General features: G+C 54.2%; 1 protein-coding gene across 2 annotated transcripts in view; it reads right to left on the reverse strand.

The window, feature by feature from the left end:
• Positions 1–7,510, reverse strand: part of EZH2 (enhancer of zeste 2 polycomb repressive complex 2 subunit) — a 47,775-nt gene extending 40,265 nt beyond the window's left edge. For both annotated transcript variants that reach the window (XM_056106797.1, XM_056106796.1), the window contains exon 1: positions 7,449–7,510. The gene's annotated coding sequence lies outside the window, so the exon portion shown is untranslated. The remainder of the gene's footprint in view (positions 1–7,448) is intronic.
• Positions 7,511–13,291: the final 5,781 nt, after the last annotated feature.

Raw genomic sequence — 13,291 nt, forward strand, 5'->3', positions numbered from 1 at the left:
AGCCTGCACCTCCGCTCCGCCAGCAAAAGCGAGAAACCAGCCGCGTGCCCACCCCAGCCAGGGCGTCTGAAGAGCCTCTGCCTACGACGACCAGAAGCACCGACGCGGGAGCGCAGGGCGGCAGCAGAGCGCCCGCATTAGGGGCCGCGACATCACAGATGGTCCCCCCAGCACCTCCCTGAGCAGAGTCAGGCGTGAATTCTGAGCACCCGTGTGTGGCCGCCACCCCCCACCCTGCCCCACCCCAAAAAGAGAAGGGACCCAAGTAAGAGGCCAGGAGACTCAGCAGCAGGCGTGTGCCCTGTCCCAGGGGGACCCGGGCGGGGGTGCTCCCGGCCTCGGCCACTGCCCGCCTGCCTCTCCCACAGGTTAGTGTCTCTCCTCACTGCCTTCCTCCAAATCTCTCAATAAGAGCTGTTTACACCTCAAAAGAAAAATAAAACAGGGGCTGGAGCAATAGCATAGCGGGGAGGGCGTTTGCCTTGCACGTGGCCGACCCGGGTTCGATTCCCAGCATCCCATATGGTCCCCTGAGCACCGCCAGGAATAAACTCCTGAGTGCAGAGACAGGAGTAACCCCTGTGCATCGCTGGGTGTGTCCAAAAAAGCAAAAAAAGGAAAAAAAAAAAGCTGTTCACCCCTCAAAAGAAAAATAAAACAGGGGCCAAGAGATCGTGCTTGCCCTGCACGGGGCCCATCAGGGCTCCATCCCCGGCACACGGTCCCAAGCACCAAGAGCAATTCCCCAGAGCAGAGCCAGCAGTAACCCCTGAGCAGCGCAGGCCGCGGTCCACAAACACACAAGAACAACTTCATTATAGGGAGAGCATTTACAGCGGTGCTAGCACTGAAGGTCCTGGTGGACGCCATTTCCTCACCCGAGTGCCCCAGACCCCTTATGTAATTTTTTTTTTGGCTCCGGGAGGTGCAGGAGGGACCATCTGGGATGCCAGGGATCAAAACCAGGTCAGCCGCCAACAAGGCCAATGCCTCCCCATGGTTCTCTCTCCGGCTTCGCATCAAAGGAGAACTCTGGTTTCCTCCTGAATCGTAGGAGCAGTGACGAAGACACATAGAGAATTCTGAAAGGAGAGTAACGTTCTGCCTTTCTGAGGAAGTTCTACAGATGTTCACAGGCGCTAGAACTCTGTCAACTGTATGCTTCAAACATGGGCATCTTCACCAACGGCCTCTCTGGCTCCTGATCAAGCTGCTCAATGGCCATGATCACAGAGACTCAGGAGCAAATCTCGAAACCCAGTGGCTTTTGGCAGAAATCCCTCCAGATTTAAGTGTTAAAATTTCGGAATTTCAAAATCACATGGCGCTACTGCAGCCACGCAACATCATATGTTATTCATAACCAGCAATAGAACACAAATTGTCTACTGTTGTTTTTTCAGCAGATCCTAGTGTTGGGGAATGGGTCTGGTGTCAAAATATTGGATGTGTTCAAAGTAGAGAGAGAGTAATGTGGAAATCATCTGCCCCACAGGTAGGGGGGGGGGGGGGGGTGTGGGATGGGGGTATACTGGGGTTTTTGGTGGTGGAGAATGGGCACTGGTGAAAGTACGGGTGTTTCATTGTATGACCGAGACTTAGACCTGAAAACTTTGTAACTGTTCTCATGGTGATTCAATAAATAAAATTATATATATAAAAAAAAAAACCATGGGCATCTTACTAAACGGAAGTCATGCTTCAATAAATAGGGCTGGTACCATTCCAGGGCCTAGAGCGATGCCCAGTATGCAGGGCCCTTGTCTTGCGAACGGCCGACCTGTGTTGGATCCCTGGCACCCCATAAGGTTTCCCAAGCCTGCTAGGACTAATCCCTGAGTTGCTGAGCCAGCGGGAAGCCTGAGCACTGCTGGGTGTAGCCCTAAAAACAACACACAAAGAACTGACACCATCCTAGCAAGCAACGTGTGCAGGAATAGGAGTGAACCGGCTAACTCCTCTCCCTTTCGGAGTGTGAATGATCAGACATGCTCACGGTCTTTTTTGGAGAGACTGGCAGGCTGGGGGTGTGGTGACCCTGGGAACTAGGTACTGGGGGCCCCAAGAGGAGCAGCAGACCCAGGAAAGGCCTCAGCAAGTATTCGGGGCGGGCAGGTCACCGCCAGACTCCCAGCACATTCTTTCTGGGGGTTGCTGTCTAAGGAAGGCGAAGTCGGGCAGAGACAGCAGTGCTGGTAGGAAGGACTCTTGCCCTGTATGCGGGACACGGGGCTCATCCCAGATTGTCCGAGCACAGTCCCCTGAGCACCGCCCAGAGTTACCTGGGCACGGCTGGGTTGCTGGGCGTGACCAAAAGGAACAGAAAGCTGGAAGTCACTGGCGGGTTGAGTCATATCCCTACTCTTCCATGCCCTCCCCTAAAAGAGGCTGAGCGGGGCAGAGGGGCCAGAGAGACAGTACAGCACCAGCCGACCAGGGTTCGATCCCCAGTACCCTATATGGTACCCCGAGTCCTGCCAGAAGTGATTCCTGAACATCACCAGGTGGACCCCCACCCCAGAAAAAGTCAAAGTGATCAACTATGAAACCCAAGGTCCTGGAACCCAAAGCCTTGGACTAGGCTGGAGCAGTTACACCAACGACAGAGAGCCCGCGCTGGTGCTGTGATCCGCCCAGCTTCCATTCTGGACACTGGCTAGTCCTCCAAAAACCCCCAGGAGTGCTCCCTAAGCAGAGCCAGGAGTAAGCCCCAAACACCACCAGGCACTCCCATCCCTCCAAAAAAAAAAAAAAAAAAGAAAGAAAGTTTTTAATTAAAAAAACAAAAAAAATCCTTACTACACCACCAGTTGTTACCTAACCTCTAAGCTGTTACTGTAACATCTAGGTAAAATGTTACCACAGTGCTTAGACAGAGCACTGGGGGCACTTAAGAAACATCAGCTGAACCTCCACCCACAAGGAAACATGTCACTGTACCGGCCAGAGGTGGTCAGGGGCCAGCTTTAATCAGCATCCCCAGGGACACGGGGTGTGGCCCCCACACCGTAAAAGAAACCATACTTACTAAGGAATGATTGTACTGGAAAGTTTCGGAAAAGCCTACATCCAACTGCTCCAGTTCCCAGGACTCAGAGTTTTCACTTTGTAAACAAATATCAAATGGGAACCATTTAAACTGAACACCAGAATGGAAGTCACCTAGCCTGCGCTAATCTACATCTCGGAACAGAACGTATGCGGCTGAGGTCCTCAATCTCTACATAAATTTGAGAAGTATTTCATTAATGAGAAAAGTCCACCAAGTCTCTAAAAACAGTGCTCAGGCCAGAGTGACAGTACCGGGGTAGGGTGTTCGCCCACCAGCAACTGATCCCTGAGTGCAGAGCCAGGAGGAAGCCCTGGGCACCGCCAGGGGCGGCCCAGAATCCAGAATCACAGAAACAAAAAACCAATACTAGTGAAACACGCAGAAATCACTCCTCAAACCCTTGGTGCCAAGAGGGTTTTCACACCTGTCGGCTCATTTACCCTCCACAACCCTCTACACGTCACTGTCATCACCAACTGACAACCAAGGCAATGACACACCAGGGCCAACGCACCAGGGCCAGCACACTTGGGCCGACAGCAGCTGGGGAACCGGGACCCCCAGCTGGCCCATTCCCGCCTCTGACCCCCTCAGTTCAAGCATTTGCTGCTCCAGCCCAGAAGCATCTGAGAACCCTCCGAGAACATTCCACGAAGGAAAACAAGGGAATCAAGCACCTGGCAAATAGTAGGCACATCGGATCCGTGTGTTCTAGATCCTCCTGTCCTGTCTCTACACCAAGGAGTGATCCGACGACAAGCTTCTCAGCACAGCTGTCTTAAAAGTCTATCCGCCAGCCCCTGAGAGTCCACAGGGCCCGCTAGCCGACACGCATCTCATTTAAAAGGAGGAGGCGTCTGTGATGAAACTGCATCATTCCCATCCGCACATCACTCCTATTGGCAGTTAACTAGGTTCCATTCAGTGCAACCCTTTCTCTTTCGAATGCCTTCCCCTATTTTGTACAAGGATCATCAATATATATATATATATATTTTTTTTTTTGGCTTTTTGGGTCACACCCAGCGATGCACAGGGGTTACTCCTGGCTCTGCACTCAAGAATTACTCCTGGCAGTGCTGGGGGGACCATATGGGATGTCGGGGATTGAACCCGGGTCTGCCGCATGCAAGGCAAACACCCTACCCGCCGTACTATGGCTCCGGCCCCAAGATCATCAATATTGGCATCAAGTTCAATAGAGCAGATACAATATGCCAGGCAGCCTGGGGCTAACTCCTGCCTCTGTGCTCTGGGCGGACTCATGGACCATACAGATGTCAGGGATCAAGCACACAGGCTCTGCCCCAAAACACTTTTTTATGATCTCTTCTCTTAGACGGGGTAACACCTTCTAAAATCCCCCTCAGAAACAAACCCCTGAGCTCTGCCAAGTCCGCTGCTAAACTCTTCCCCTGTCCCCTGCGATTCTACTTTCCCTTCACTGATCACTACTAGACACCAATTCTCAGCCACCAGGGGAGAAAGCACAGGAAGAGAAATGAGAGAGTCTGCCTTTGGGCACTTGGTAGTTCAGAGGGTGATGGCCAAACAAGTCATTACAATACAACTTGATACAAAAAAGCAAAAGTCAAGAAGTGGTTGTAAGTATAACCAGAATCTGGGTCTGGGCAGGAAAGGCCTCTGGAAGGTGGAGTGTATCCTCGCAGGGATTAGGAAGCCTTCCTGACTTCCTGATTCCGGCTGTTCCCTCTCCTGCCCCCCCCAAAAAAAAACTCCCGAATACACAAGTGTTCCCCACTGTGCAGGCACAGACCCTTCAGGCCACTTCTGAGTGTCCTCAATATATCCCAGGATATATTCATGGGTTCTGAAAAGCCAATCAATCTTCACCACTTTATTTGGGCCAGAACCCATTCATTTCCTGAGACTGTTACCCTCAAAGGACGTAAAAGATTCTGGAAAACCCACCAGTGAAAAACAGGCGGCTTTCTGGGGGGGAGAGGGGGGAGGGGGACACGCCCAGTGGCCTTCAGGGAACCTTATGGGGTACTGGGGATTAACCCTGGGTCTGTCCCCGGCAAGTGCCCCATTCACCGGGCTATCCCTTCAGCCCCTACGTAGGTCACGATTTTTAGACAGCCAACACAAAGCCAATCGCTACCATGAATCCATGAACCCATTCAAGGTAAAACAGGCATTCAAGTATTTAAGCATAGTCTTACCTACACTAAATCAATTGTCTCCAATCACTGCTTCTTAGACTGACTAAATACACTCTCAATCCAACCACAAACAGAACCCCAAAATTTAAGCCAATTTCCCAAGACTTTTAAAAGGACTGGAGCAAGCACCAAGTATAATAAAGATAATACAAAAGACACAAAAAGGGGGGGGGGGGAGAATGAGAATCTCTCATCCTGAAAGATCCAAATTTCTGCCCCAAATTCTCCTCCAGCTCCTTTCAAAACATCAATATTATGAATACCGCTTTTAAATCTTTAATGAAGGGTAACACAAATGTAAACACTGAGGAACTCAACCCCACAGAAAGGCACCGCAAATTATGTCTAGCACTTTGTCCGCGGCATTTCTTTGTCTCCATTTTTATGAAACCTTAGAGTAGGTACACATTAGATCATCGCAACAATGATAATCTTAAGAGTGCCTGTGTGCTTAAATCCCTACCTTTAAACCTATTCACTTTCCACAAAAAACTGAAATTTAAGATGCAATTTGGCGTGGCGCTTAAGTGTTCCGTGGCCTGTAAGTATTACATTCACCAACTCACCACCAAGAGAAAAACGGAATTGGAATTCTTTTTCTCCAGCACTAAAATCCTATCTTGCCCTAACTTCAGAGGCTACGAAAAGGGTGGTACTCGTGCATAACTTAATGGCCTTTTCACTTTCTTGCAAACAAATGATCAATAGCCCTAGCAGAGATTAGCACGCCTGGTTCTCTATTTTATTCATAGTTTGTCCCGTGAAAGACTAATGGAGGAGGGGAGATCCCTCCAAACCACCCCCTGAAGTACATAAAAACCCCGTCCAACTGTGACAGCCGGTGTTCGTGAAGATTCTAGCGTTTCCTATAACATTAAAACGCCACCAAAGGACATCTATGCCCTTTGAAACCTGGAGCGTCAACTCGCCGAAACACTCGGCGAATTCCAAAGTCGGGTTTTCTTTTTCATTGCCAAATGCCATTTCCCAGCCGAGCAGGCCGGTGCGCCGAACAAAGGAAGTTTAAGCTCCCACCCGGGAGCGCACACGGCGAATTTCGCGGGGACCCCCACGTCTCCCCACACCGGCTCGTGTCTGTGTCGCGCCAAAGCCATTGTTCGCGCAGAACAAGTCCAATTAGGAAGAAACTGCTCAGCCCGCGGCGGGCCCGCGCTCCTGCGTGCCAGGCGTTTTCTCTTCCTCCCCGACTTCCCCGTCTCCTCCCCGCGCACCCCGGGGGGCCGGGGAGGGGGGTGGTGGAAAGAAAAAAAAAATCACTCGGGGTGATGGTGGGTTTCTTCTTTCGGGAGCACCTGTCGCCAAGCTCGGGCGCGCGGCACCAGTTGGCCCAAAGCGCTCGAAAACCCGTTTCTAGATTTCGTTTTTTTTGCTTTTTTTTTTTTGTCTTTTGGGTTTTTTGTTTTGTTTTGGTGAGATCACGGGTCCTTCTTCACCAAGTGGGAACTCGTGGGCGCGAGTTCCCCGAGCTGTCCCCCTCCTCGGGTTCCTCCCCTTCCCCCCAGCCCCGGAATGAGACGTGGGCGGAGGGGCGCAGACTTTGGGGAGCGGGAGAGGGGGAACAGGGGGGCCCCGCCAAGCCGCCCGCGAGCCCCCCACCTCGTGCCCGGCCCGAGACGCTCGTCCCTTCCCGCAACTTCCCATCAAGTCGGCGCGGGCGGCCGCGGATGGGGGCGGGGGGCGCGCGGGGGTCCCGCGGCGGGCGCCCCCCGCCCCGCGCCCCCCTCCGAGCCGCGCGCGTCCTTTGTCTGAGTGGCACTCGGCGCCGGGGTCCCGGCAACTTGCGCGCGTCCCGCGTCCCCCCCGCGCCGCCGGCCGCCCCGCGCCCACACAAAGGAGCCCCGGGCTCGGCCGGTCGGTGCGCCCCGACTCTCCGGGGGTCCCCCGCCACCCAGCCCGCGCCGGCGCCCCGACTGGGGCGGCCACGCGGGACGATCCCCCCCCACCACCACCGACCCGGGGCGCGGGGCCGGGGCGCGGGGGTGCGAGCGCGCGGACCCTGCACCCTCCCGATCCCCGGCAGCGGCTGGCGTGGGGGGGTCTCCCCGCCGTCTCCAACGCCGCCGCCGCCGCCCCGGGAGCGCCCGCGCGGGGCGGCGAGCCCCCCGATCGGGGACCCCCGTCCCGGCGCCCGCGCCGCCGCCCCGGCTCCGGAGCCCCGCGGCCGGCCGGGCCCGCCAGCGGCGCGTTACCTGCGCGCCCCGCGCCCCGGCCGCGCCGCTCCCGCGCGCCGGCCCCGCCGCCAACTCCGCCGCCGCCGGGGCTCCGCCGCCTTCTGCGTCCCGGCGGGTGTCGGGCGCTCCCGGACCGAGCGCCAAAGCCGACAGCCCAATCGCCATCGCTTTTATTTGGCCCCCCCGGTGCATCCAAGCGCCGCCCCGATTGGCGGGACGCGCCGCGCGCTCGGGCCAATCACGGGGCCCGCCGGCCCCGGCCGCGCCGCGCCGCGCCGGCCCCGCGCACACGCGCCCGCGGGACGCGGCCCGGGCCGGGCAGGCGCGCGCGCGCGTGCGCCGGCGGCCGGCGCCGGCCCGGCCCTTTGTTCTGGCGCGGGACGCCGGGCGCGGGGTTGGCGGGGTTGGCGGCGGCGGCGGGCGCGGGGCTCTCCGGGGATCCGTCACCCGCGGGGCCGGGGAGGCGGGGCCCGGCCGGGTGGCGCGCGCGCGCGCGGCGCTTGGCGGGAACCGCCGCCGGCCAGTTCCCGGGCCGGAGGGGCGGGGCGGGGCCCGAGGCCAAGTTTGAAATCAGTTCAAAAACTCGGAGGTGGTAACGGCTGCAACGGCCCGGGAGCGGCGGCGGCGGCGGGTGGGGTGCGCCCCGCGACCCTCCGTCCCGGCTGGACTCGCGGGACCCGCGGCGTGCGGGCAGCCGAGCACGTGTCCACGCTCCCGGTTCGCGTCTCCGCGCCGGGCCAGCCGGTCCCCGGAGCTGGGGGACAGGTTTTCCTGCTTCAGCTAAGGGTAGTGATTCTGCTCGGTGCAGGTACCGGACAGACCTGGGACTCCGCAGTTCAGAGCCAGGGGATGGGCTTGGCGGGGGCGGACTGGAGACTTCGCTCAGCGGACCGGGTGCGAGGAGCCAGACTCCAGCCCTGGCATCCCTGGCTTCCCTCCCCGCCCCTCCCCAGCACCGTCAGGTGCAAGCCCCCCCAAAATCCCAAACGCCAGGAGCAAAAAAGCCAAGTCTGAAGTGTTGGGTTAGCAAAAACACCTAAAACAACGGTGCCCTTTTTTTTTAAGAAAGAAATGTGTGTTTTTTATCGTTTTAAGTCACACTTTCTTCATTTACTTATTGAACGCATGGCTTTTCCACTTTCACTAACTCACATCCCCCGACCCTTGCTCCCTTACTCCAGGCTGCTTTGTGAGCGAGCATGCGGGCGGAGGGGGGGGGGGGGCTGCGAAGACCCTCGTGCTTGGCCGCCAGATGTGCCCAGACACAACCCTGCGAATAAAATGCACCTAGAAATCAGTGGAAAGAGGGCAGGTATTAGTAGGTTGTGTGTCTGGGACGTGACTGAAATGAAGGATGCCCTCCGAACAATCTAGAAGTCTGGGAGTTTCCACCTAGGCCGGGAGGAGGGGCACTCGAATCAAGACCTCCAGTGCAAGGGCCCGGGACATGGCGCTGGGGTGGGGAACCCTGCAGGACCCCTCCCCCATGTTCAGAGAACCCAGGGGTACAGGGGCCAGACCCGGGGCTTCACAGGCAAAGCAGGTGATGCGCCACCAGGCCAGCTTCTCAGCCCATTAACTGGACATTGAAACCCCCACAGAAAACTATCCCTGAAATGCTCCTCAAAGCACTACCTTGTCTTTTATTTATATTAAGCATTAAAACAATGTGGACTTTCCCTCCCCCCCCCCCAAGGAAAATCAAGGCAATGGCATTGACTGAGGTGACCAGAGAGCAGCTCTTTTTATCAATTTATGAAACTATCCAGCATAGAACTGGAGTGAGGGGCTGGAGCGATAGGACAGCAGGTAGGGCGTTTCCCTTGCACGCGGCCGACCTGGGTTCGATTCCCAGCATCTCATATGGTCTGTCCCCCGAACACCGCCAGGAGTAATTCCTGAGCACATGAGCCAGGAGGGACCTCTGTGCAGCACCGGGTGTGACCCAAAAAGCAAAAAAAAAAAAAGAAAAAAGAAAGAACTGGAGTGATAGGACCGTGGGCCGGGCACTAGACTTGTAGGGTGGATGACCCAGGCTTACCCCCAGACATCCATATGGTTCCCTTAGGAGTGATTCCTGAGTGCAGGGCTAGGAGTAAGCCCTGTGCATTGCCAGGTGTGTCCCTCCCCCCAAAAAAAATTAAAATGGAGAGCTAAACTAGGAATGTGGAACAAATCTCCCTAAGCCACTGCCCTTCCCCCAGGCCCCTGGGCCTAGCAGGACATACCCTCTGGGTTTTCCTGGGGGAATGGGAGGAGTCAGCATTTGCCTGTTTTCCTCTGGAGAACTTCCCCCTTCCTTGCAGGGACGAGATTCACAGATTTGCAACACCACATGCATTGATGCAGTGGCCCTTGGACAAGCGTTTGGGGCTCGTGGGTTGCGCGAGAGACTGGCTAGGAGGGGGCCGGGAGGCCACTGGCCCTTACAGTGGGGACAGAAGCCAAAGCAGATCAAATCCAACAGCTTGTGAAATGCAGATGGATCAAATGGGGGAAGAGGCAGGCAGGAGGGAAGCCTAGAATAACGACCAGTCCGGGCTGGAGCCATTGCAACGGGTTGGGTCGGTCCTTTGCCTTGCGTGTGGCAGACCCTGTTTTGATCCCTGAGTGATTCCTGAGCGCAGAGCCGGGAGTGACCCCTGGGCATCGCTACACAAAGTGGGAATAGCCTGCTTTGAGAAATTAGAGCCAAAAGGGGGGAACTGGGGTCCTGAGAAGCTGCCGTGTCTGCAGGCACAGCAAAGGGACATAGACCAGCAATGCAAAGACCCCACATGAGGGACTAAGGCTTCAACAAATGGAAAGTTGTGGACTGCAGCACTTGCCTTGCACACAGCCAACCGGGGTTCGATCCCCGACCTCCCATAAGCTACCCCCAAGCCCTACCAAGAGTGAAAACAGCGCTAGTATAGCGCCCTAGTACTTTTTTTTTTTCATTTTGAGTCACACCTGGCGATGCACAGGGGTTACTCCCAGCTCTGCACTCAGAAATTACTTCTCGCAGTGCTCAGGGGACCATATGGGATGCCGGGTATCGAACCCGGGTCGATCGCGTGCAAGGCAAACTCCCTGCCCGCTCCAGCCCCCAGAGCCATAGTACAGCGGGTAAAGTGCTCACCTTGCATGTGGCTGGCCTGTGTTTGATCCCCAGCATCCCATATGGTCCCCCAGTCCCACCAGGATTGATTGAGCTGACTGCAGACCCAGGAGTAACCCCTAAGCACAGCAAGATGTGGCCCAAGACCAAAAACACAATTTTTTTTTTAAAGCATGCACAGAGCCAGGAATAAATCCTGAGCACAGCCAGGTGTGGCTCAAAAATAGCCACAAAAAAAAAAAAAACACAAAAAAAACAGTTGAGGGGCCGGAGCGATAGTACAGCAGTGGGGGTTTGCCTTACACTTGAATGAGGCCAACTGGGGTTTAATCCCCAGCATCCCTGAGCACTACCAGGAATAATTCCTGAGTGGAGGGCAGTAACCCCCGGGCAATGCTGGTGTTCCCAAAGAAACAAAGAAAAAAGCCCATCTAGAATGTGCATAGAGATACTCGAAAATAATCTTTTAAGTATTAGAATTAATGAGAGAAGTTAGCAAGGTCATTGGATTACAAAATTCAATTTTCATATGCGAACAATAAACAAAGAGGAAATTAAACTGTAAAACAAGCCATCTGCCTTTTAAAAAAAAATCAAATACCAGAGGCCAGAGAGAGAGAGTCTACTGCTTACTTACACCTAATCTACCCGAGTTCACTCCCTGCCATCCCATATGGCCCCCTGGGCAGAGAACCACCAGAAATGATGCCTGGTGCAGCGCCAGGAGTAATCCCCCAAGCATTGCAAGGTGTGACCCGAAACAAAAACACAAAAAGTAAAATACCTAGGAATGAGATGAGTCTGATCTTTAAAATAAGTGAGACCGGAGCTGGAAAGATAGCACAGTGGGTAGGGCGTTTGCCTTGCACACGGCCAGCCCAGGTTCGATTCCCAGCATCCCATATGGTCCCCTGAGCACTGCCCGGAGTAACCCGTGTACATCGCCGGGTGTGACCCAAAAAGCAAAAAAATAAAATAAGTGAGACCTTGATCAAGCCTGGAACAACGTTGGCAGGAAGTTGATGAGAAAGAAAGTGCCAGGCCTTTGTTGGTGAGAATGTTGATGGGTCAGACAGACTCTGTGGGAAATAGCACAGAATAGCTGGACTGTCCCTCTTAGGCCTGAGCGATAGTACAGCACTGGTACAAGGTACAAGGACATTGGCGTTGGAAGTGGTTGAACTGATTCAGTCCCCAGCATCACATATGGTCCCCTGAGTCGCCAGGATGGTTCCTGAGTGCAGAGCCAGAAGTCAGCCTGGGCCACCAGCAGGTGTTAACTAAAAAACATGAACAAAAGGAATAGCCTGCTTTTCAAGCCTGTGTTCTCCTGTGAATGTGCATCTCGCTTACTCTGTGCTGGTTTGTTCCACTCTGGAGAATTCCAGGTTCTCTCTTGAACATCTATTCTTCTCTTTCTCTCCTCTCACATCTTTCTAAGAAAATTTAGCTCAATAAAAACTATCTTGGGCTGGGCAGATAGTTGAGCAGGGAGGGGCCCGCCTTGCACTCAGCTGCTGACCCGGGGTTCGACCATATATCCGTCCTATATGGTCCCCGAGCACCACCAGGAGTGATTCCTGAGTGCAGAGCCAGCAGTAACCCCTGAGCATCGCCAGGTGTGGCCAAAAAATCAAAAATTTTTTAAAAAAAGCTGCACAGTCAGTGTATGGCCCCAAAACCAAATAAACAAACGAAAAAAAGCAGCAGTGGAGAGGTAGTGGAGAGGTTTGGCATTTTGGTTGGGGGAGGGAGGAGTTGTCCAGTAACTGTCCAACACAAATATGGACATTAACATGGAACCATTATCCCATATGGTCCCCCTTTAATGAAAGCTTTTCATTAAATTGTGCTAGACTTGCATACTGATTTTGCAAAACAAAACTGAGCAAAACTGAAAAGACCTGAATAAAGAGAGGGAATGTGATTGATACGATGACGCTGAAGATGCAGAAGCTAAACACAGTTCCAACATCTCAGCAGAGTTCATGGGGGAGAGTGTGCATGTGCGTGGGTGGCCTGTGTGTGCATATGTGTGTAACAAGTTCATTCCAAAGCACACATGAAGGGGGCTGGAGCGATAGTACAGCGGGGAGGGCGTCTGTGTTGCATTTGGCTGACCCAGGTTCGATCCTCTGCATCCCATATGGTCCCCTGAGCACCACCAGGAGCAATTCCTGAGTGCAGAGCTAGGGTAACCCCTGAATATCACTTGGTGTTGCCCGAAACCCAAACAACTAATTAATTAGTTATAAAATGAAATTAAAAGGAAGAGGTGGAGGCTGGTATACAGCTCGTGAGATAAAGCACTTGCGAAACATGTGAGAGCCCCAGATCAAATCCACCACCAAATGGTCCTTGAGCACACCAGGTGAGGCACCTCCACTTAACAACAAAACTAACTAATAAAAGAGTGGAAATTATGATACGTAAATTGTATCTCAAAGTTTATTTTGAAAGTACAAACAAGGAGGGACAGAGGGATAGTACAGTGGGTAGGGCACTTGCTTTGCATACGACCACGCAAAATTTGATTCCTGGGTACCACATATGGTCCCCCAAGCCCTACCAGGTGTGATCCATGAACGCAGAGCCAGGGATAAGCCCTGAGAAGTGCCAGATGTGACCTTCTCCCACAAAGAATCAACGAATGGGGCCAGAGAAATGATAACATCAGGCATTTGTACGCTAGACAACCCAGATTCCATTTATGGCTCAATATGTGGTCTCCTGTGCCACACTGGGGTAATCGCTGAGCACA

Source organism: Sorex fumeus, unplaced genomic scaffold, assembly GCF_029834395.1.
Source record: "Sorex fumeus unplaced genomic scaffold, SorFum_2.1 ptg000143l, whole genome shotgun sequence".
NCBI lineage: Eukaryota > Metazoa > Chordata > Mammalia > Eulipotyphla > Soricidae > Sorex > Sorex fumeus.